The 23,127-nt window shown below is 46.3% G+C and overlaps 1 protein-coding gene across 4 annotated transcripts in view; it reads left to right on the forward strand.

The window, feature by feature from the left end:
- The window catches only part of NPAS2 (neuronal PAS domain protein 2), a 159,213-nt gene that overhangs the window by 51,655 nt on the left and 84,431 nt on the right, over positions 1 to 23,127 (forward strand). The gene's annotated exons all lie outside the window — the stretch shown is intronic.

A 23,127-nucleotide genomic window follows, 5' to 3' on the forward strand; every position in this document is an offset into this window, starting at 1 on the left:
CTGAGATTTAGAGGTGGCCCATTGGAAGGGAGTTGACTGCAAATCCAAGATCATAATTATGTCCTTGGAATCAGCTTTCCCTGACTCCCCTCTCCCAAATTCAGTAGGGCCTGGCTACAGTGAGCACCTGTCTCTAGAAATGCAGAGGCCAAGAGAATCAGGACAGGGATATTGTGCTTCATGTGTAAAGTGGTAGAGGGTGCTCTTTGCAAAAGGCTTTCACATTTTTTAAGTTAAAAACAATCGTAAATATGGAACAAGGTGTGTGCTACAGCAGCTTAGGGAGAGAGGCCACTGATTCTATGCCTGAGTGAGCTAGCTTTGGTGGGGAGGCGCTGGCTACCTGTGCTCACCAGATCTAGTCTGGCCACCAAAGGCACGTACCACTCACTTCCAAAGATAGCATTTCAGGGAAGAGGGGGCACCTGAGGATATTTGGCCTGGAAAAGAGGTCTCTGGGGGGACAAGATTACCTTTCTCTGATACTTGAGAGCTGATTTCATCCCTAGGATGGCTTTAATAAAAAGAAAACACTTTTAATGGAAAATGACAAGTGTTGGTGGGGCTATGGAGAGATTGGAACCCATGTATGTTGTTGTAAACTAGTATAGCTGCTGTGGAAAAGTTTGGTGGTTCCTCAGACAGTTAGATGTGGAGTTACCATATGACCAAGCAGATGAGAACATGTGATCCACACAAAAACTTACACCCATGTTCACAGCAGCATATGCAGAACAGCCAAAAGGTGGAAGCAACCCAAGTGTCTATGAATAGATGAATGAATAAACGAAATGTGGTATCAACATGTAATGGGATCGTGTGAGCCCTTACAAATGAAGGGAGTTCCGAAACATGCACCCACGTGAATGAACCTTGAAAACATTTCACTTATGGGAGAAGCCCAAGACAAAAGGTCACATGTTGCATGATTCCTTTTATATCCATATATCCAGAACAGACGGAAAAGGGATTGAAGGGGAACGAAGGGCAGTGACTTACTGAGTCCAGGGTGTTTCTCTGAGGTGACGAAAAGGTTTTGACTCTAGAGACGGGTGGTGGTTGCACGACCTTGTGAATGCAGTAAGTGCCGCTGAATCGTACACTTTCAAATGGTTAATTACAGGGGCGCCTGGGTGGCTCAGTCGGTTAAGCGTCCAACTTTGGCTCAGGTCATGATCTCGCAGTTCGTGGGTTCGAGCCCAGGGTCGAGTCCTACATCTGGCTCCATGCTGGCAGTAGGGAACCTGCTTGGGATTCTCTGTCTCTGTCTCTCTTTCTGTCTCTCTCTCTCTCTCAATCTCTCTCTCGCTCTCTGCCCCTCCCCCACTTGTGCTCACACATGTGCATGCACGCTCTCTCTCAAAATAAATAAACTTAAAAAAAAGAAAAAGAAAATGGTTAAGTACATGCTAAGTGAACTGCACTTCAATTTTTAAAAATAGTGATCTAATCTGAGTGCTGCTATTCTCTGTGTAGCCCCTGGACATGTAGCAAGAAGAAATGAATAGAAGCCCCGGGATGGGGAGGAGGTGGGGGGCAGTGGTATTTTGGCTCAATAGGAAGAATTTCTGATGAGTTCAATTAACAGGAAGTAGAAGAGGCTGCTAGAGACAGTAGCAAGTCCCCTCCCCCCTCTCCATGAAGAAGACTTAACCAGCACTCCCCCGGGTGCTATGGATGGCATGCAAGCCTATGGCAGTGCTTCTCCACCCTGGGTGCATCAGACAGAGGCTCCCGGGTGTCCGTCTGCCTTAGGTGGAAGAGGTGACCACTGGTATCCCTCCCGCCACCCCTCCATCCCAACAGGTACTTCTGTCTTCAGGACACTGTCGCCTTGCATGCCCGGCGGTCCTCACCGCACAGTGTGAACACTCCATGGGCAGCTTCAGCAGCTCCAGGGTGCTGGTTAGGAATGCAGAATCTCAGCCCCTCCCCAGACCCTCTGCGGGATCAGAATCTGCCCTTTAATCAAACTCCAGCGTGATTCATATGTACATTTGAGTTTGCTAAGCTGCTATAGACCTTGATTTACAAAACGCTTTGAACTGCTTTTTTCATTTTATCTCCTGAACCATCAAGAGTAGCCACCAGGGCAGGTGACACACTACTATTTGCCGGATGAGGAAGTTGAGGCCCAGAAGGCTTCACTCCCTCCAGGTGTTGCTGGCAATGCTAGTCTCCTGGTGCCTAATCAAGGGCGCCCTCCACCAGGCCCCCCAGGGCCTGTGTCCTTCATCCCTGACTGCCTGCACACCTCCCTCCAGCTGCCCATGAGGCCTTGCCCGCAGCCCAGGCTGAGTCAGTGTTTGATGTGCTGAGGAGGAAGACACAAAAGATGGAGGAAATGCAGGGCCCCTTTTGCCGAATCAAACTCTCAGGTGCCAAACGCACCTGAGCTTCCCCGGGCACGCTTATGTTTCCCAGTCTCAGTTCACGACTTTATGTGATATTCTATGTTGTGATGAGGGGGCCACGCTGAAGAAGGTTCTGGTGAGGGTGGGGACAAGGATGAATATACATTGTGCCTCCCCCAGAGGTGGGGAAGGGTGGAGGCACCACCCTTCTGCTGGGGAGCAGAAGGGTGGGGCCAGCAAGCCCCCTTCCAAGTACTAATATTCCTGGTTTGGGAAGTATTGTTACTAGCACGACTAGCTAACATCAGTGAGATACTTGCAGGCTGCATGAACTTCTTACCCCTTCTCTGCTCTGGATTCCTCACTAGTGAAGTGGGGAGCAGCCCTGTGGAGCCCAAGATGGAAGGGAAGAAGTGTCCCATGCCTGGGTGACGGGCCAGCTGAAGGCCCCAGTTCTCTTTACTGCAGGGGCACACTGAAGAATCTCAGTGACCCTACAGGGCCACACCTCAGTGCGATGAGAAATGGAAGTGTGGCTGCTAGAGGGAAGGTCCGGGAGAAATTCACGCTGGCCACCCAGGGTCACCATGCTTCTCGTGGGAACTCTTTACACTTAAAGTGCTTTGTCCTAAACACATGAATTTGCAGCAAGGCTTATTGCCGAGTTACCCTTTGAAAGTCTGCAGGCTCCAGGTGCTGCAATGCTTGGTAAAACCAGGAGCTGGAATATCAAACAATAGAATAAATAATAGGGGCGCCTGGGTGGCTCAGTCGGTTAAGCGTCTGACTTTTGATTCTGGCTCAGGACATGATCTCACAGTTCTTGAGTTCAAGCTCCACATCAGGCTCTGCACTAATGGCATGGAGCCTGCTTGGGATCCTCTTTGTCTCCCTAAATAGATAACTAAACAAACATTTTTTTTAAAAAAATAGTATAAGCAGGGGCGCCTGGGTGGCTCAGTCGGTTGAGTGTCCGACTTCAGCTCAGGTCACGATCTCACGGTCTGTGAGTTCGAGCCCCGAGTCGGGCTCTGGGCTGGTGGCCCAGAGCCTGGAGCCTGCTTCTGATTCTGTGTCTCCCTCTCTCTCTGCTCCTCCCTCGTTGATGCTCTGTCTCTCTCTGTCTCAAAAATAAATAAACGTTAAAAAAAATAAAAATAAAATAAAATAAAAAATAAAAATAGTATAAGCAAAACAGGTAACATCTGAAATCTCTGAATAATGGCTTTCTTGTCCTCATATTGGTAGCATCCAGCATAAATATGCAGAGAGACAGATTAGGGAGTCCCATTTCTCCACACCTGGGAGGTGTTGGTGCAGGGCACTTCCCCAGGCTGAACTAACTGGAGGCAGGGCCTGGAGAGAGTGGAGGACCCATCCCCAGCCTTGGGGCTTGATGCTGGGTGGTTCCTCACTGCTCAATGCTCTTGCTGTCATTTGCTGGTCCCTTGCCTTTTAAAATTTTTATTTTGCAATAATCATAGACTCAAAGGAAGTTGCAAACAGTCCAGGTTCCATGTACCCATCACCCAGCCCCTTCCAGTGGCTACGTCTTACCTCCAAGAAACTGATACCGGTATAATGTGTGTGTATCGTGCTGTCATTTTACCGTATGTGTAGCTTTTTGTGACCACCATCACCTGTTCCCTTGATTTTTAAAAAAAAAACAGCTGTGGGATCTCACAAACTCCGTAAAGGCTGATTTCTTGGAGCTATCCTGATAGCAGGAAGGGGCTACCGTGCATCTCAAATGGAGGAGGCATGGTTCGCATTATATTCTAGAGCTGTGTGGTACAGCGACCCTCTGTCTTGCCTGTATGAAGTCACATATACACATGTACACGCACTCTCATTCTTTCTCTGTGGAAACTTGGAAGTGTTTAGCAGACTGTTCTGGTGGCCTGTTCCTTCCTGGGCTGGGGAAAAGGGAGGAGCCTGTTCTGCTTATCTGAATTCCTTTTTAGAGGAGAAATCAGTGTGAAGTCAGACAGTCTTGGAAGTAGAAGTTGCTTTCATCTGTAAGAGAAGGAAATCAGCCTAACCAATGGGAAATCACTTGGAGTCATGTGTGCCCTAAACTTGCAAACATAGATATGCATCCTACAGGACACCCGAGTCTATAATGGATTGGAATCAAAACAACTGGAGGAAGAATTTGCATCCAGAAACCACAGCATAGACAACCCACAAGTATTGCCATTTTCCTTCTTTAATACTAACTTTCAGATAGAAGGTTAATTTTTTTTAACTGACCCTAATCCAAGAAACAAAGGACTTGCTGGGATCCACCGGGGCTGGATGTTGTCATCAGTAATTGTGCTTATTGCAAGCCATCAGCAAACTCGGTCACAGGTGGTGCAAGCAAAGCCCTACAGGATCAGAATAGATTCATACTCTAGTCGTTCCCAACTGAGAACATCGGCACCTGACAGTGTTATAGGTCAGGTCTTACTCATTTGCAGAGAGGCATGTCAGAGCCACACACAGTAGCAGCATAAACCTGAACTTCAGGTAGCCACATGCTTCAGGATATTAAGCATTTAGGTACCCGTGGTTAAGAGAGTATACACAGCCTTGATTCGTCACCATGGCACAGTCATGGATGGACAATGCTGTCTTGTAACCAGGGTGTCTACTCTCATGGGTTCTTATCCCCCTTCCTCACCCTGCCTCCTTGTCACCTGTATGGACACCTCCCCATAATAGAACATGGGCTAAATGACTATATTCAAATAGTTGGAAGATCTCATTTTTATATGACATTTCATAGTTCACAAAGTTATTTCTTACTTTAACCAAAGGAAGAAACCAGTCCAAAAAAAGAATCACCTGATTCTCAAGGTCCCCCAGCTGGTCAATGACCGAGCCAACCCCATACAGTCCACATCTTCTGATTATACCCTCCCACTGATTAGGCCCCATCACACAGAGCAGCCTTCCGGTCTCCCCTTAGAGGGTGGTGTGCAGCCCTGAGGCATTTTTTGAATTTGCAGAAAGAAGAGCAGCTCCTTCCATGGGGAGCCCAGCTCTGGCCTCCTTTCTCCTCATCCTGCTCCTTAAAAGTCCCCCAAGGGCAGAGCAAGTGCTTGACAGAACTTGACCCTGGTTCTGAATTCTGGTTTCCAAACCCAGATCTGTGGCTACAGCTCCATGGGTCATTATTCACACTGCTTGCTTACGCATGAAACCACTATAGTTTTCAGCATTTTAAAGTTTCTATGAAGCGGTTCTTCCTGAAGTCACTTCTTTCCTCTTTGTCTATACTTAAGTCACACTCTCAATCTTCTCCTTGTGGCTGTACAGCACTTAGGAACTTATCAGAAAGCAAACCAAGAGACCACAGAAAGAGGAAAGCATATGCTTCAGACAACTCACCACAATCCCATCTCTGATGTGGACGTGCTCTTCCCACCCCTGGGATGCTTGGCCTCACAGTGTGTAAATCTTACTGTGTCGCCATGCAACAACATATGGGAACACTGCATGCGTGTACACACACACACACACACACACACACACACCCATACGTTGTTAAATCCTCACTTGTGATGATGGCTAAGAAAGGCTATGTAGTTGTTAATATCATTTTTTAAAACCTCAAAGTGTTTGCCAGTGTATAGCCAGAGACAGACCACCCCCTCAGAGGGAGCTGGCCTGGTGTCATTCTGACATAGCTGTGAACTAGGCTTCTTACTCTGGAGCAGGCACAATAAACACTTTCAACCACGTGAAGGAGGAAGGAATCTCAAATGAGAGTATAGGTTAAGAAGAGGAACTATTTCTAGGAGAAGGAGGAAGGACTTAATACTTCTTATTGCCATTTTATTTTTGTAATTAAATATATTTAATTTTATGTATATACACACATATACATATAATAGAGAGCTTGACTTTATTTAATGAAAACTTGTCTAAGATCCTTTACCTTTTTATTCTTAATGAAAGAAGGGATGAATTGCAATGAATATACATTGCTTCTCCCTCAGAAAACAATGAGAAAATTTGTAAATGTTTTCATTCAAACCAGACATCTCCTTTTGTTTTGTCAGTTGACTTCCTTCTCCTTCAAATAAGCTTACAAAAATGAAATTTATTTGTTTACATTTATAATCTCCAAAAATGTTAGTGTGACCTTGCAATAATTATTCAGTTCTGTTGTTCTAAAGAATCTGATCGTTTTGGGGCGCCTGGGTGGCTCAGTCGGTTAAGCATCCAACTCTTGGTTTTAACTCAGGTCATGGTCTCATGGCTTGTGAGTTCGAGCCCCACATTTGGCTCTGCACTGACAATGTGGAGCCTGCTTGGGATTCTCTCTCTCTCTCCCTGTCTCTTTGGCCCTCCCCTGCTCCTCACATGCTCTCTGAATGAATGAATGAATGAATGAACTTAAAAAAAAATAGTGTTGAACCAGTTAAACCACTGACATTGCGGAGACGGCTTGGGATTCTCTCCCTCTCTCTTTGCTCCTCACCAGCTCTCATTCTCTTTCTCTTTTTCCCTCTCCTTCTCTCCCTCTCTCCCTCTCTCAAAATAAATAAACTTTATTTTAAAAAAAGAATCTGATAGTTTTTTCATAGACTCGAGAATTTAGCATCTTGTAGGGGTTGAAAACCACATGACTTAATATAGGTAAAGATAAGAATGTAACACCATTAAATATACTGAATTACTTAGTTAACTAAGCAAGTAAATCAAACATGTTTTGAGAGGCTGCAGCTGCATTGAATAAATAATAATAAATGCATTGAAGAGTAGATTTGACTAATGTGTACTCAGTGTATTTTAACAGCGTTTCACTTTCAACTGTGTTAAATTTGGCTAAAAGTGTAAAATTAATTATTTAAAACCATAAAAGGAATCCAAACTTCCCCCAACTTTACCCTGAATTATAGAGTTAAAAAAAAATGTAGTTGTGGCCTAATGGAAAGCAGGTGTATGATACTTTGTTAAGCAGACTAATTGGTGGTGATGAGCCTTGCACCTGCAGAAGGGTCATTAGTGAGGGTGGGATTCTGCACTCCTCCAGCGCGTGGGCCCTGAGCCACTCACACATTTAGAGTATGATTCAGTTCGCAGAAATGTTGTTTATCACCAGCTCTTCAGGAAAATACTGTTATGCAAGCTGAAGTCTCCTAGTACAGGAACCTTTGGGATTGCGAGGGACCTTTAAAAGGACTTGCTGTGTTGGTTTCCTGGTAGCTGCAATTGAAAAATAAAACTAATTGATGTCCATGATTAGTATCTGTTATTTAAATGTGGAATAGCACCTTTTGAATGGCTCCTAGGGTTGATGTAACAAGAACTACCGCCTGAGCTAACATTCATCGGGCTCACATTCTAGGCGGTTTGCAGCTATTGTGTCCTTGTCTCAACTGCTCTGTGAAGGTGGATTTTGAACACAGGATCCTCCTGCCCTGTTGCCTCTTTGCCAGCGGATCTGCATCTCTTTGATTTTGGCGGGGCTCCCAGGGCACAGCTATGTGCTGAGTAAGTAGTGAACAAGTGTTCAAGGGCCAGGAGGAAGAAGGAAGGAAGGGATGATTTGCAAAGGCCAAAGGACACTCTTTTTGCCCTTTTGTTCTGAAAATGTGAAAGAGAAGTTTTCCCATAACGTTTCCGAAAGAGGGTGGGCGAACATTCTCAAAGTTGTGGGTTTTTAGGTTGGGATGTTTCTAATTTTTTTAATGTTTATTTATTTTTGAGAGAGACAGAGTGTGAGCAGGGGAGAGGGAGACAGAATCCAAAGCAGGCTCTAGACTCTGAGCTGTCAGCACAGAGCCTGATGTAGGGCTTGAACCCACAAACTGTGAGATCATGACCTGAGCCAAAGTCAGACACTCAACCTACTGAGCCACCCAGGCACCCCAGAGATCTGAATGTTTCTAAAAGGTTTATTGCTAAACCTTGTAACACCTTTGTCACAGAAATGAAATAAAGAGGAAACAATGCTCAGCATTTTAGAAGAAGGCCCTCTAAAAATTATACATATCTGCATTTACAGATTATGTCACCACAGCCTGGCTTGAGATACACGACCACTGCTCTGTGGAGAAACTTCTCTGAGACAACCCCCCCCCCCCCCCCAGACTAACTTTTGTTTGTTCCTGCTCTGGGGGCACCAGGGAGCTATTTCAGGGTTGAACTAGGGTCCTGTCCCTCCTGGGAGTCCTGGGGAATAGGACCTGGCCCTCTGGGGACCCCAGTATCAGTCTCCAGGTTTGAGCTGGGCCCTCCTGAGAAAACCAGATTTCAGCCTCCTGGAAGTAGGTTAGATCACCTGGGCCTCAGGGGAATTTCCCCCAGCGTGTCTGGTGCTTTGTCCAGCTCCTGAGCCCAAGAAGCCCGGATAGTGGTTTTTCCTCTGCAGAGCTGCAGGCTGAACCAAACACGGGGAACATAGGAACAGCGGCAGGACCGCCTCTCCAGCATGGGGTTCTGGCACCGCTGGCTCAAGCCTGTCCTTGCTCCCAGCAAGTGTCCGGTGATCACTAGGATTCATGGGGGAGTTGGGGGAGAAGCGTCAGGTGGAGGACGCCCCCAAGCAGGTGGCCTCAGCACCACCACCATTGGCCTCAGTGTTCTTGCAAATTGTCAGGGCTGTGCACCTCTGCAGGTGAAGCAGCTGATTTCACTGAAGAAAAACACGAATCGATTGGTCTCTGAAGGCAGGGAAATGGTAGTGGGTGTCAGTCCACGCTGTTCTTTTTAGGCAGTTTTGTTTGTCTTGCCTTTTTTTTTTATTTTAAAGAACCATCTCTCAAGCTTTCTTTGAATTTTCCCCATTACCTGGGTCCCCTGGCTGCCCCCTAGAGGCTGGCCCAGGCCACCCAGGCTGGGCTGCGAGCCGGCACACCCCTCTCCCCGAGGACGCAGCACATCAGTAGTTCAACACAGTGCACGGTGCTGCTGAGCTGACCTACTTTTCCTGTTTGCCCACAGCAGGCTAAGCCTGTTTAGCGTTGTCCCGAGGGGCTGGGCAGAGCAAGGAGCTTTCCGAGGCGTACAGATGGCAGTCTTCTGGGTGAACGTGGTTTAATCTGTTTGCCCTGTTTTCCATTAGTCTAAAGGGTTAGGCCCCAGCACCCAAGGTGACGTGGGGACAGGGTCTGAGCGCAAGGCATCCTGCATCCTGATTCAGCCTGTCTCCTGGAGATCCTGCATTATGGTGAATTATTGCTGGGAACCAAGGCTTCCTTCCAAACTTTAAAAACAGATTTCTCAATGGAAGCCCTTCAACCATATCTCCTGTAGCAGGAACCTGTACTGAGCCCCAGGAACCTCTGCTTGCTGAGATGCAGAGAAGTTGGGAACTGTGTTTGTCCTCCCTTGAGGGGTCTTCCTTCTCATGTGAATGTGTGAGTATGTGTGTGTGTGTGTGTGGCAAGAGGTGGCTGGCGCAGGGATTGACTGGGTAAGGCCAAGGCACTGCAGAAACAAATAGAGATTATAATGAGGTGGGGCAGGGTAGGGGTGCTTCCCTGACCTTGGATGGATAAGGCTGGAGGGACGAAGAGGCTGGTGTTGCCAATGTAGGTGTCAGGGGACAGGGACGGAGGAGGGGACAGTGTGACCGTGGATGGCAGTTTGTCATCCAAAGCTGTGGATGCCATGCTCAGGAACGTGGAGTAGATCCTCTGAGCAGAGGGGAGTGTGCACTAGCAGGTGTATATATGCCCCCCAAACACACACATGTATTTACTGCCTTTATTCTTTGCTGAAATATTGCTGCATTGCTGCTTGTGGGCATAGGATAGTGTCTGTTAGAGTTGTTCAGGGAAGAAAATCGTAGGATCAGAGAGTCATGATTAAATAAGCTGACATATGAGAAAGCCAGAAGCTAGCGATTTACGGTTTTTCACTAATTCCTCCTGTATTTTGTGCATTGCAAAATGCCTTATGGAAGACGTCCTGGGCCTGCCCTTTCTAATTGCAAAGCCCTGTCTGACTGAACCGTCCTCACAGTGGGGCTTGCGTCTGGAACTCTCCTGGACACATTGAAGCCACTGCCCCCAGGGGAGAGTCAGACCATCAGGTACATTGTGCATTTCCTGGGGTCGCTTCATTAGACATTTATAAGAGGAGAGGATTCAAACTCTGTTTGAAAAAAGAAAAAAATAGACTTCTCATACTTTCTCTTGCAGTTTCTTCACTGTTATCTGGCCAGATGGAAGGAGAGAGATCAAAAATGCCTTTAATTTACAGCATGAATATCTGAATGTACAAAATGAGAAAACTGGAGGTTTCTAGTCCTGCCAGGGAAAAACCCAAATGGCCTTTAAATGGTGTAGAAGTCAGGCCTTTTTGGACCTGCTCACACTCTTTGCTTGTCTGATGAGCAAGACTGTCTCAGGCAGTGATCATCCATACCGTTGGCCAACGTCTTCCTGGTGGAAGTGCTTCGAGCCCCTTCTCTTGGGTGGACTGGGGGCTTCCTAGGTCTGTTTTTGCATCTCATCTTCCCATGTGTATTATTGCGTCCATAGGGCAGGACTTTCTTCAGACTCCGTGTGTGGAAGGGGCTGTGTGTTTCTGGAAGAGAAAATGGAAGGCGGGCATCCAGCGAGAGAGGGAAGGACATCAGTCTGTGTTGGAAATCGTCCTCCAGCCAAAGCTGGTGGGGCATCCAGACATGGGATTGTTTCTACAGAACATTCCTGTCGTGGCTACGTTACATCTCATGAATGCCATTTGTCCATTGGGGAGGTGGGGCACCCCTTTTCCTTCTGCCCTCCCTAGTCAGGGGCTGCTTTCTGTTGGTGGGCTGGACCTCTCCTTGGGGTGCCCCCTCACCAGGCCCCTTGTGACATTGGTGATTGTGGCTCAGTCTCCACACTGCCTGCCCACAGAGGCACATGCAAGATGTCGCACCCACAAGAGGAGTAGTGGCTTTGAGCAGGCAGAGAGACAGACACTGACCAAGGCACAAGACCACCCTCTGCTTGCTTAGACACGTCTGGATGTTAGCCATCAAGGCCCATTTCCCCACCATAGGCACCAGATACAACCAGAGTCATGTCAGGAGGGGAGGGCTGTCCAGGTGGCTCGGATGACCTGTCAGGATTCCCCACCCCAGAGGAAAGCCCCGCAGGCCAGCACCCATTTCCCCTGGGGGAATGATTCTCAGCTGAATTGTACCATAGAGCCAACAGCAGAAGCATCAGAGGATCTAACTTTATGGATACCCGTGCAAGTGAACACATTAAATACGGTAAGTCACCATAGGGTCTCACGTCATGAAGAGTGCTCCCGTGGGCTCTTTGCAGCCCATGAGCTTGGCTAGGCCCAGCTGTCCTAGCATAAGTGGTGGGCACGCGCTCCCTGGCTTTCCACGGAGAACATTCTTCATTTAAACTGTAAAGAAAAGAAAAATCTTTCAACGAGAGGAAAGAGAAGACCATGCAAAGTAAAGCCATTTGTACTAGTGAGGCATTTGGCGTGCAGCTCTGGAGGTCTGGCCCGCTCTCATCACAAAGTCATGATTTCTGACCACTGCACTGTGAAAAAGGAGGCAATTCACCTTTCTTGCCCAGCTCTCCCCAGCCAAGTGCTCTACATGGGCGAGCTGCCCTCCTGGGTCTCGTATGGATGGGGGAAAGTGGGCATCATCCCACATTCGCAGTGAGCTAGCTGTTCCCGAGTCTGTGTCTAGGCCACCACGCTAAGTGAAGGGAAAAAGGCAGAGGACATTCGTACCTAGATCCTGTTAGCTCCCAAAGTAATTTCGTTGCCTCCCACAGTTAGCAGTTCACATGAAACATCCCACATTTTTATTAAACATTATTTGAAGCTCTGATAGGAAGCCCAAAAGTCCACAGCCTGGGTGTCCAAAACAAGCTTGACTTCCCCTCTCATGGACTTCTTTTTCTGCTCTTCTTCTTACAAACTTGAGCACAATTTGGATGAGTGTTTCCTGGGCCAGAAGGAGCTTTAGGACCCACGGTTATGTGGAGGGGAGCTGCTGGCTGGAACAGGGTTTTATGGACTCATTTCAGTTTTTCTGTGGCAGCTGACGAGTGGTTCCCAACAAAGGCTTTCACTGACTCAGCTCTGAACATGACTCATAAATCTCCTTTTCCCCTCTTGCTGATTTTTATAGACATCTATTGTCCACACCCTGACCACACACTGTCACCCATCGAAATCTCTAGTTGACTCAGGTTTACACTTTATAAAGGGCCCTCTGAAAGGAGTCTTAAGTGATTGGAACCTAAGTTCCAAAGGTTGCAAGAGTAATATTTCATGTTAGGGTGACCCTAAACATCCAGATATCTAGATGATTCTTATTTTGGAAGTTCTTTGCTGGCCACACGATGTCATTGTGAATTTATTCAATAACTAAGTTTCTTTCTCTATCCATTCCTTCATTGCTATGTCACTGTTTCCCTGAATAATGAATCATCAGACCGTTGCATGGGGGACTCATGATGGTACCAGGCAGATAAAACCTCGGCGTTGACCGTGGAGAAGCTTGTGGTATAATTTTCATGTGTTCATGGAAACTCGCTGAGGTCGGGGCAGGGGTGGGGTCTCATCTGAGTTGTTTCTGGGAACTGGGCTCAGTGAGGCCGCCGGCAAGGTTCGGGAAGCACGGCTACCTGGGGGGATTGCCAGAGTGGTTGGGGTTAAGGATAGACGTGTCCACCTTGCATTTCCCAGGTCGAGGGATGTGCCAGAGTGTAGCGAGCATTTCTCAGTCGAAGGGGAATTGGGATTGCAGGAGCAGGCAGCGCTCAGGTTTCCACTGCCCATTTCCTTTAGAAAAGCTATTTTTTCCCCCAGAAAATGAATCATTGCAACCAAAACAACATTCCCTGGAGAGGAAGAATTAAAATGTGGAAGTTATTTTCTAGCCTCCCCCAGAGGACAAAGGGAGACGAGTGAGCATTGCAGTTCATCAGTGACTGTTTTTCAAAGTATTTTTATTTCTTAAATATAATGAGAAAAAATCATTATCAAGTTCCCACGTGGAAGACAAAGATGTTAATCCAAAACGACATGAGGTCCCCTCATCAGGGGCTGACTGGGAGGACAGAAGGCACCCTCCCTATCCACAGTAAATAAACAGCAGTCAGTGGGGGAGATGCATGTGCTTGGTATTGCCCCTTTTGATTTCAACCCATTCTTGCGTTTAATATTTTTTCTTTTTAAGGAACTATATTTACCAGGTTTGGTTGGTATGGTGGGGAGGAATATTAGGATTTTCCAGCTAACTTGGGGTCTATAATTCAAACCATTTCTCAGCCAGTTGGAAAATGTCATGCTTTTATTTTGTAAAATTCATGGACCTTTTAACACAACAGGCTTTATAATAGTCAGTTGGAGGAAAATTCAAGGCGATACAGAATGACCCACTGGGCCTATAGTGGTTGTACAAAAAGTTAGAAATTAAAGACCCTGAAGAGTAAGGCTGAGTAGTGATTCTAGTGACTCTGTCTGGCCCCCAGCCTACTTTTCTAAATAAAGTTTTATTGGAACACACCCACACTCATTCATTTGCATACTGTCTGTGGCTTCTTTTGCACTGCAACAGCATAGCTGAGCAGTTGCAGCAGAGACCTGAGACCGTACGGTCTGCATTTAAAATATTTACTAGGTAGCCCTTTACAGAAAAGGATTGCCAACCAACCCCTGCGTTAGTAGAATAACATAATTTTCATTTATGTTGCATGTAGGCTTCTCTGGAGACCCAGAAATGAGCTGCCAGTCCCCAAGTATGTCCCTGTCACCTGTATGATTCATTAGTCTCCTATCTCGCTGACACACTATGGGACCCAGGACAGATGTGCCATGAGAAAAGAGTTACACTGCCATTTGCTGGTCCTTGCTCACCAGGGGCCAGAGTTCCAATCAGTTATATAGCAGTAAGTAGCTGTGAGAAAGAATGCTCCAGAATTCTTAGGGTAGAAATTTCACCTGGGTAATGAAAATGTCACTTACAGAACTCACTTGTGTTCTTCAGTTCAATTAAAGGCAATAGCTATTTCTTGAGGACATCCTCAGTCATTCTGTGTTTGCTCCATTCCCTTCTCCCCCCACCCCCAGCCTCATGACCTAGATTTCTGCTGGGTTATCACTGGACACCATGGGCAGTCTGTGTGCATGTCTGTCTGTCTTTCCGCCATGCCTGCTTCCACACACACACACACACACACACACACACACACACATACACATACACCTACACACACAGTTTTCAACACTGACTGGGAGACAGGAACAATAATCTCACTCTGCTCAAAGACATTTTATAGACTGAGGTACCAGTTCCTACTGCTAGCTTTTAACTTCTTATCATTACTGATATCGTGCTTAATAGTAGCTAGAAATTTTTGAGGACTTGTATGTGCCAGGGACTGTGCTGGGGGTTTCTCACTGATTCTCTCATTTTCTTCTTACAACCCCACAACGAGGAGGCCCTGCTGTTGTCTCCACCTCACCAGAGGGGCACTAGGACCCTGGAAGCACACATACTTGCCCGAGGTCACAAAGAGCTACCGAGGAAGCAGGGTTTCTGGCAACTCCGGGCCACCAGGGCCTTTTCCCCCTCCCAGAGGTGGATGCCAGACCCAGGAGCTCAGAGACCCAGTGTGCCCCACTAGCTCTGCCTCCTATTGCGGCGGGTGTGGCTTTCTGATAAATTCCTGGGGACTTCCTGAGTCCAGCCAGTGCTCACTGGCCTTGCTTGGTTAGATTCTCCAACTGGTCTGCTTCCTTCCTGGGCCCGAACCAACTTGCTTTATGCACCCCATCCTGCTGGGTGGTCTCCACAACCCTGCTTGCTGGCAGCCACAGGTGGTCTCTGGAGGTGGGACAGGAGCACCCATCTGTGGGTACCTCTGGCCGCTAATATAGTCCTTCCTTTCTCTGGTCAGGAGCATCTCTAGGAAATGTTAGGTCTGTGTGACTGCATTCACTCTGCAGTGACCTTCCTGCTGTGCAGAGAGTATGTTTATTGAAATTCAAGTGAAGATAAGAAGAAAGGATGATCCTGGAGTTACCTGCCTTAGCAGGGGCTCAGGACCACCACAGTGGGAACATAAAGGTTAGGACAGTTACGCGAAGCAGGCATGGGATGGACAGGACTCACTTTGAGGCCTGTGCTGCAGGCATCACGCTGGCCCTTTATTGTATGCATGCGTGCAGAGATACTTCTCATTTATGGCTCACGAGCTCTCTGCCTGGTGGGTGTCAGCCTCACTTTAGGAGTAAGGGAAACAAACTCATGAAGTTTAAGGGACTTGCTCAAGGTCATAGAGCAAGTGGGTTGGAATTGAAATTTAAATCAGCCTGACCCTGAAGTCAGAGATCCACGCATTCTCAGTAGGCTGGGGGTGAAATGCCTGAGTCAGCTCCAAGGAGACGACGCGGGGTGGGGGTGGGGGGCAAGGGGGCGCTCCGCCTGCAGTCCTTGTGTCCATGGTCAGGTCACTCAGCCCTTCTGGGTGGTGCCTCCTGATTTGTAAGGGGAGGTAGCCAGAGCCAGCTCATTCCATCCATAGAACTGGATGGACATAACATGAGATTATAGTTTTTCAGAAGTTTGCTGTGGCTGAGGTTGGTGAGGGAGCCAGAGGCCCTTCCCGAAGAGTCCGATAGCGCTTTAGTTAATAGCTCCTTCACACACGACAGTTCCTGTCTTAATTTTTAGTCTTTAGGACATAGCTGTACCTTTAAATGTACTTCGTGAGTACTGTTACTCTGGATTACCCATGATCATTGAGAAGTTTGTGGGAGTCAGTGTTAGGCAATCACATCAGAATTCAGATAGGGTTTGGCTCTGGCTCTGACCTTCCTTTCCTCCCTCTCTGCCTGTCTCACCCTCCCTTCCTTCTCTCCTTCATTCCTCAGATACTTATTGAGCACTCCATGTGGGTAAGGAGCAGGTCCAGACATCATGGCATGTGTAAAGATGGGTGATGCCTGGTCCTTGCCGTCAAAAAAGATAACCTGATTTTTTGAGTGTCTGCTGTGGGCCAGGCTTGTGCTGGGGTACTGTCACATGTGTAAACTTAATTCTTTTCCAGAATCACAGCTGTCCTCTGAGGGAGTTCTCTCGCACCCCTCGGATCAGAACCTCCAGTGTCCTCCCTTTCACTCAGAGCAAAAGCCAACCTTGGTCCAGTCTCCCTGGTGTGCATCCCTATGGCCCACTTCCCTCAAGTCATGGTCAAATGTGGTCTTATTAGCAAGGACTTGCATTGACTTCTGAAAGCTCCCAGAGCAAGACTCTGGCTCACTATAGCGCTCCCTAGCCTCCCCTCCCGCACCTGAGTCTCCAGTATTTTTCTCCACAGCAGTTACAAGCAGGTGACGATATTTACTTATTTACTTGCTTGTGGCTTGCCCCCACTCTCCTGCCTGACCCCACCATCTAAGAGCCACAAGAGCAGGAACTTCGCAAGGTGCCCTGGCACTCGGGGAATGCCTGTGGAATAGCCCACCCTCACACATGAACACCATGTTCGTGCTTCAGTGAACGCACTCTGTTACCTCTTCACAGAGAGATGCCGTGTACATGGATCAGAGGCCTTGGGGTCGCTAAGATTCAGCTTTTCCCAAATTGTTCTCTAGATTCAACACACTCCCAATCAAGGTTGCAGCAGGCATTTTATAGAAATTGACAATGTAAATTCTAAAATCTGCAAGGAAATGCAGAGACTTAGAATAGCCAAGAATCTTAAATAAGAAGAACAAAATTGGAAAGCTCACACTACATTGCTACCAGAAGTCCCTGTAAAACCAGAGGAGTTAAGCTAGTGCAGAACTGGCATAAAGATAGACAAATACAGGATGCTACAGAGTCGGGAAACAGAAGAAGTTTCCCTACACAGAAGGTTCGCTGTCTTCAAATAATATGCTCAATATGTTTCCAGGTGAAGTGCCTCTAAGTTTAAAGCAATGGGTCCAATTGTCAATCTGATGAAAGTTCAATAAGTATGTCTCAAAGTCTAAAAACAGAGAAGATAGTATATTCGTTGTACTTCTTTGAGGTTCATAATTGGATCTACCACTTTAAATTTAGAGATTCTTCATCTGGAAAAGGGGTATCTGAAAGCTGAAGAAAAACACTGTGTATTCTATGTGTGAATGTAACTAACATGCAGTTTAAAAATAAGTTTGTCGCTACCTCAGCTGGGTGATTAAGGCCAGAGCCACAGAGATACATGCTGTTATTACCCTTGATATGAAGTGATAAGAATGGCACTTTACCCCTGTGAACGTCCTCCTAAAAACCCACATGTCCAGTCTGACCATGAGAAAAAAACATCGGACAAACTCAAATTGAGGGACATTCTACAAATACTCCTCGAAATTGTCAAGGTCATCCAAAACAAGGAGAGTCTGAGAAACTAAGGAGGCATAATGACTAGGTGTAATGTGGTGTTCCAGATGAGATCTGGGGACAGAAAAGGGACATTAGGTAAAAACTAAGAAGATATTAATAAAGTATGGACTTTGTTTAATAATAATGCGTCAGTGATGTTCATTAATTGTGCCAAAGGTACCATACTAATATAAGGTGTTCATAATAGCAGGTACTGGGTACAGGATATAAAGGAACTCTCTATAATGCCTTTGTATTTTCTGTAAATGCAAAATAGTTCTAAAATTTTTTTATTTTTCTAATTTTTTTAATGTTTATTTTTTGAGAGAGGGAGAGAGAGAACATGAGTGGGGGAGGCGAAGAGAGAGAGGGAGACACAGAATCGGAAGCAGGCTCCAGGCTCTGAGCTGCCAGCACAGAGCCCGATGCAGGGCTCCAGTCCATGAACCGTGAGATCATAACCTGAGCTGAAGTCAGATGCTCACCGACTGAGTTACCCAGGTGCCCCAAAATAGAGTTTATTTTTAAAAAAATGTTTATCCTGTGTCTGCTACAGAGACTTGGTATATAAATGGAGCTGAATAGAGATTCTGTTAATATATGTATAGGATCACACAAGACATTTGACAAAAATGCCAGTGCAATTCAATAGGAAAAGAAATGTCTTTTCAAGAAATCACCCTGGAGTAACTGAATGTCCAGATTGGAGGAAAAAATTAAAAGATGATCCTTGACTGCTTTTACCCCACACATAAAATTTAATTTGCAGCGGACTGTGGATCTAGATGTGAAAGCTAAAATGATAAAGCTTCTAGAAGAAAACAGGATAATTCTTCATGACACTGAGGTGACAAAGATTTCTGAGGACACAAAAATCACTAACCTGGAAATTAAAAAGTTATAAATTGGACTTCATCAAATTTAAAATTTTTTTTTTTTCAACTTTTTTTTATTTATTTTTGGGACAGAGAGAGACAGAGCATGAACCGGGGAGGGGCAGAGAGAGAGGGAGACACAGAATCGGAAACAGGCTCCAGGCTCTGAGCCATCAGCCCAGAGCCCGACGCGGGGCTCGAACTCACAGACCACGAGATCGTGACCTGGCTGAAGTCGGACGCTTAACCGACTGCGCCACCCAGGCGCCCCCAAATTTAAAAACTGTTCACCAAAAGATGCCTTCAAGAAAGTGAAAAAAGGCCAGCCACAGACTGGGAGGTGTTCACAAATTGATCTCTAGATCTGGCAAAGTAGTGTATGCAGAAGAGAAAAACGTATAAATCAGTACAAGGAAGACAAAAAGAAGCCCAATTTTTAAGAAGAAAGAAAAGAAAAAGGAAATGGGCAAAAAACTTGAACCGACACCTCACAAAAGAAGCTATCCGTGGTCAAAAAGCACATGAAAAGATACTCAGCATCATCAATCATGAGGGAAATGCAAATTCAAATCCCAGTGAGATCCCACAACACACCCACTAGAATGACCAAATGTAAGAAACCAGTACCAAGTGTTGGCAAGAATGTGGAGCTGCTGGAACTCTCATATGTTCCTGGTGCAAATGTAAAATTGTACAGTACTATGGAAAACAGTTGGCAGTTTTTAATAAACTAAGCATATGGCTACCATATGATACAGCACTTACACTCCTAGGCATAAACACCCAAGAGAATGAGCACTTATTTCCACCAAAAGACGTGGGTATAACTTACACTGGTGACCCGTAGGGAAGGCGGTATCTGCCAACTTTCTCCACTTACAAAGTTACCATTTTCCTTTGTAATTAATAAATATATTGAGGGAAATACTTTTTTAAAGTTTATTTTGAGAGAGTGAGAGAGAGAGAGCATAAGTGAGGGAGGGGCAAAGAAAGAGAGAGAACCCAATAGGCCCTTCACTGTCAGCATGGAGCCTGATGCGGGGCTTGAACCCACAAACCATGAGATTGTGACCTGAGCTGAAACTAAGAGTCAGATGCTTAACTGACTGAGCCACCCAGACAACCCTTGAGGGAGATGCTTTAAACTATGCAGATATCCTGAGTCTTCTCAAACGTTTGCTTATTAACTTAAGCATCCATGAGTGGATCTTGCCTGCAACAATTATTACTATGGGGTACTGATGGTGATTTTCTATTTCCCATATTCTTTCTACATTTATTAATTAGAATTCTTCTGTAAGGGAGATCTGTCACCCTGCCCCTGTTTCTTTCTTTCTTTGTAGCAGTATAGACGCCTGAATAGTTTCTTCTGTGGGTTACAATCTATCGTTACTGATTTTGTGGCTTAAATAGTTACAAGACACTTCTCTGCCAGGCTCTCCTTCCTCAGCCTCTCATCATTATTGTATTATTATTTCTTGAGTGTTATTATTTCTACATGTAGATGCCTATACTTCAAATTTGGACAGTTGTAAAAGGTTTTTAAAAGACTCCAAATAGTTTGTGTTCCAGAAAAATCCAGACATATCCAGAACTGGAAGAGCTCCTCAGAGATGAACATTAGTGGCATGCTGGGTGTCCTTCCTGTTCCCCTTCACACCTCTCCACCCTTCACTCTGCACTGGGGGCTTCCCCACGTGGGTGATATCATGGCCTCCCTGCCTCAGCCTTCTGGGTGGTATAGCTAATAAGAGACACAAACAGGCGATGAGATGGGTGGAGAGTGAAGTGAGGTATTTATTCCCTTGACTCCCCTCTCAAAAGGTTTCTTCATGCCGGCTGCATCCTTCCACCAAATGCTGCCTCCCCTATATGACATACTCCTTCCAGGTTTGGCAAACTATTTGCCTCTGGTCCCTTCACCCTCAGAGCTGGTAACAGCTCATCTGATACCAACCCTAGGTAACCATACCATCCCTCTTGGTTCCCCTACCCCACCCACAGCTTGGTAATGAAGTCCTGTTTCCTGTTGGGATTCTGGCTAATAAATCTCATAAACATCTAACATACTTAGAATATATATTTATCGAGAGTAAAGATTCTATAGCTTCCCTCCCTTGTTCACTCTTGGGGTTAATCACAACAATAGTTATTTTCTCAGCTCCAGACAGACTCTCCTCTGCCTTCACTTAAGCTCATTTTCTCTTCCCTGGCTCTGTGTGGTCGTAAAAAAACAAAACAAACTGCTCAAAATCCTTTTCATTGGAAACTCTTTATGCAACTGGGAAGAGTAGTCGTCACCTCTTAAACTTCTCTACTCTTCCTTTACCCAAACCTCACAGGAGAGATTTTTTTGCCTTTGACCCTCCCCCTTTTCTTGTGTGCCTTTGGACCCTGTCTAGCTTCTGCACATCGTGAAGTAAAAGAATGGCTCAAAAACATGAGGCAGGAGGAGCATAGCCATGTTCATAGCAGCACTACTCATAACAGTCAACAGGTGGAAGCCACCCAGTGTCCGTGGATGGATGACTGGATGAACAAAAGGTGGTATAAACACACAATAGAATATTATTCAGCCCTAAAAAGGAAGGAATGGGAGCACCTGGGTGGCTCAGTCGGTTAAGCAACCTACTTCAGCTCAGATCATGATCTCATGGTCTGTGAGTTCAAGCCCCGTGTCAGGCTCTGTGCTGACAGCTCAAGGCTGGAGCCTGCCTCAGATTCTGTGTCTCCCTCTCTCTCTGCCCCTCCCCCACTTGCACGAGCGTGCTCTCTCTCTCAAAAATAAATAAACATTAAAAAAATTGATTTAAAAAAAAGAAAGGAATGGAGGAATGGTGGTTGCCAGGGTCTGGGGAGAGAGGGAATGGGGAGTTAGTGTTTAATGGACACAGAGTTGCAATTTTATAAAATGCAAAGACTTTCTGGAGATGGTGGTGATGGCTGCACAGCAATATGAATGCACTTAATCCCACTGAACTATACACGTAAGAGTGATCAATTTTATGTCATGTGTATTTAATTAAAAAAAAAAAAAAACCTGGGGAGGGCATGGGACACAATGGGCTCAGTGACAAGACAGTGAGGACTTCAGTGTGGGGCTCCTGTGGCAGGTGCTACTGAGGAACTTGGCTTAGGGGCCCTGTCTCACCAGGCACAGTTGAGCAGAGTGGCACAGACAGGGGACAGATGACAGGAATCAGTCAAGACAACAGGAGGGATGGGGAAGAAGAGGAAGGAGGTATAGGTCATCACAGCTTCATGGATTCAGGAAATGTTTAAGGACAAACAAATATAAAACAGAGAAGATGTGGTCAATAAAGAATAGCTATTAGTCACTCCTAAATGTTTCATTTATGACTAAGCAATCCCAGTAATCCAAACAGGATTCCGGAACCTCAGGAAAGCAGTGTGAAGCCCACATCCCTCCTGAGAACGTGCTCTGTCCAGGGGCACCGGGTGAAGGGCTTGGCTTGGCTGGGTCCTTGCTCGTGACCTGGACGCATGGGCAGCCAGCACTTTCTTCAGAGCAGGGACCTGGGGTAGTGCATCACTAAATGAGTTGATGCCGTATTTTTCACATCTTAAAACTTTGAACAGATTCCATCTGGGAGACATTAAGCACATGCCTGTTTGCAGATGTGTTAACCCCATTTTAATTACGATACAAGCCTTAACTGCCGAATAGCGTGTCTTGCAAGTCTATCACCAAAATATGCCTTTCCGTTTACTGAATGGGGCATGTGTGTAAACAAGGGCTGTAGCTAGAATTCCTCCTCCTCTTCCAGCTCACACCCATCCCTGTGCACTTGTCAGACCCAGATCACAAAACCAAATTATCTTAGAAATATTCATTTGCCCCAGTAAAAGGTTATCTAAAACTTTAAGTTTCGAGAGTGTTAGTGCATTTGCAAAGCGTTGGTTTTGGAGTTCTGACTTCAGACCCTCTTACAACAGAAGCGTGTGGGCAGTGGCGATTCAGCTTCCCTGGGGTCCGCACCCATATCTCAGCCACTCTGCCCTCTATGCTACCGCATAATTCTCCTACAGTTCTCCCTGCAGGCTGTGGCCTCATGGACACCCTGAGAGTGTTTCTGCTCTGAGGGCTGGCTGGAGGGGGTTCCCCAAACAGGCGGGACCCTGGGAAACATGTGAATGAAATAAAGAGTCCGAGCATGCCTGCATGTGACAGAGGGACCCAGATCTGTGGGGCAGCAAGAAATCCAGCCGGCTGCCTAGGAGAGTACAGGTTCTGGGCGGTGAGCTAGTCTCTGATGACTTTGGGCTACAAGAACATTCCTGGATTGTTACTTAATTTTTCACATCTGTGTGCCTTGACTGTCTAGGGAAGTGTAAATGCCTGGAAGGACTATGGATTATAGTCCTTTGGGGCCCCAATTTCTTCCCAGCTGCATGTAAGAGGGGTCTGTGTATTTGAATGACCAGATAGATAAATGCTGTTCTTTACAATGTCATGGGCACCTTGCAGGTTTAAGGTTTGAGATAAACAGATACTTCCTTGAGCCGGGTGTAGACAACAGTTGTCAAAGTGCAGTCTGGGGGACCCCTGGTG

The sequence above is a fragment of the Panthera onca genome, chromosome A3 (assembly GCF_046562875.1).
Source record: "Panthera onca isolate mPanOnc1 chromosome A3, mPanOnc1 haplotype 2, whole genome shotgun sequence".
Lineage (NCBI taxonomy): Eukaryota > Metazoa > Chordata > Mammalia > Carnivora > Felidae > Panthera > Panthera onca.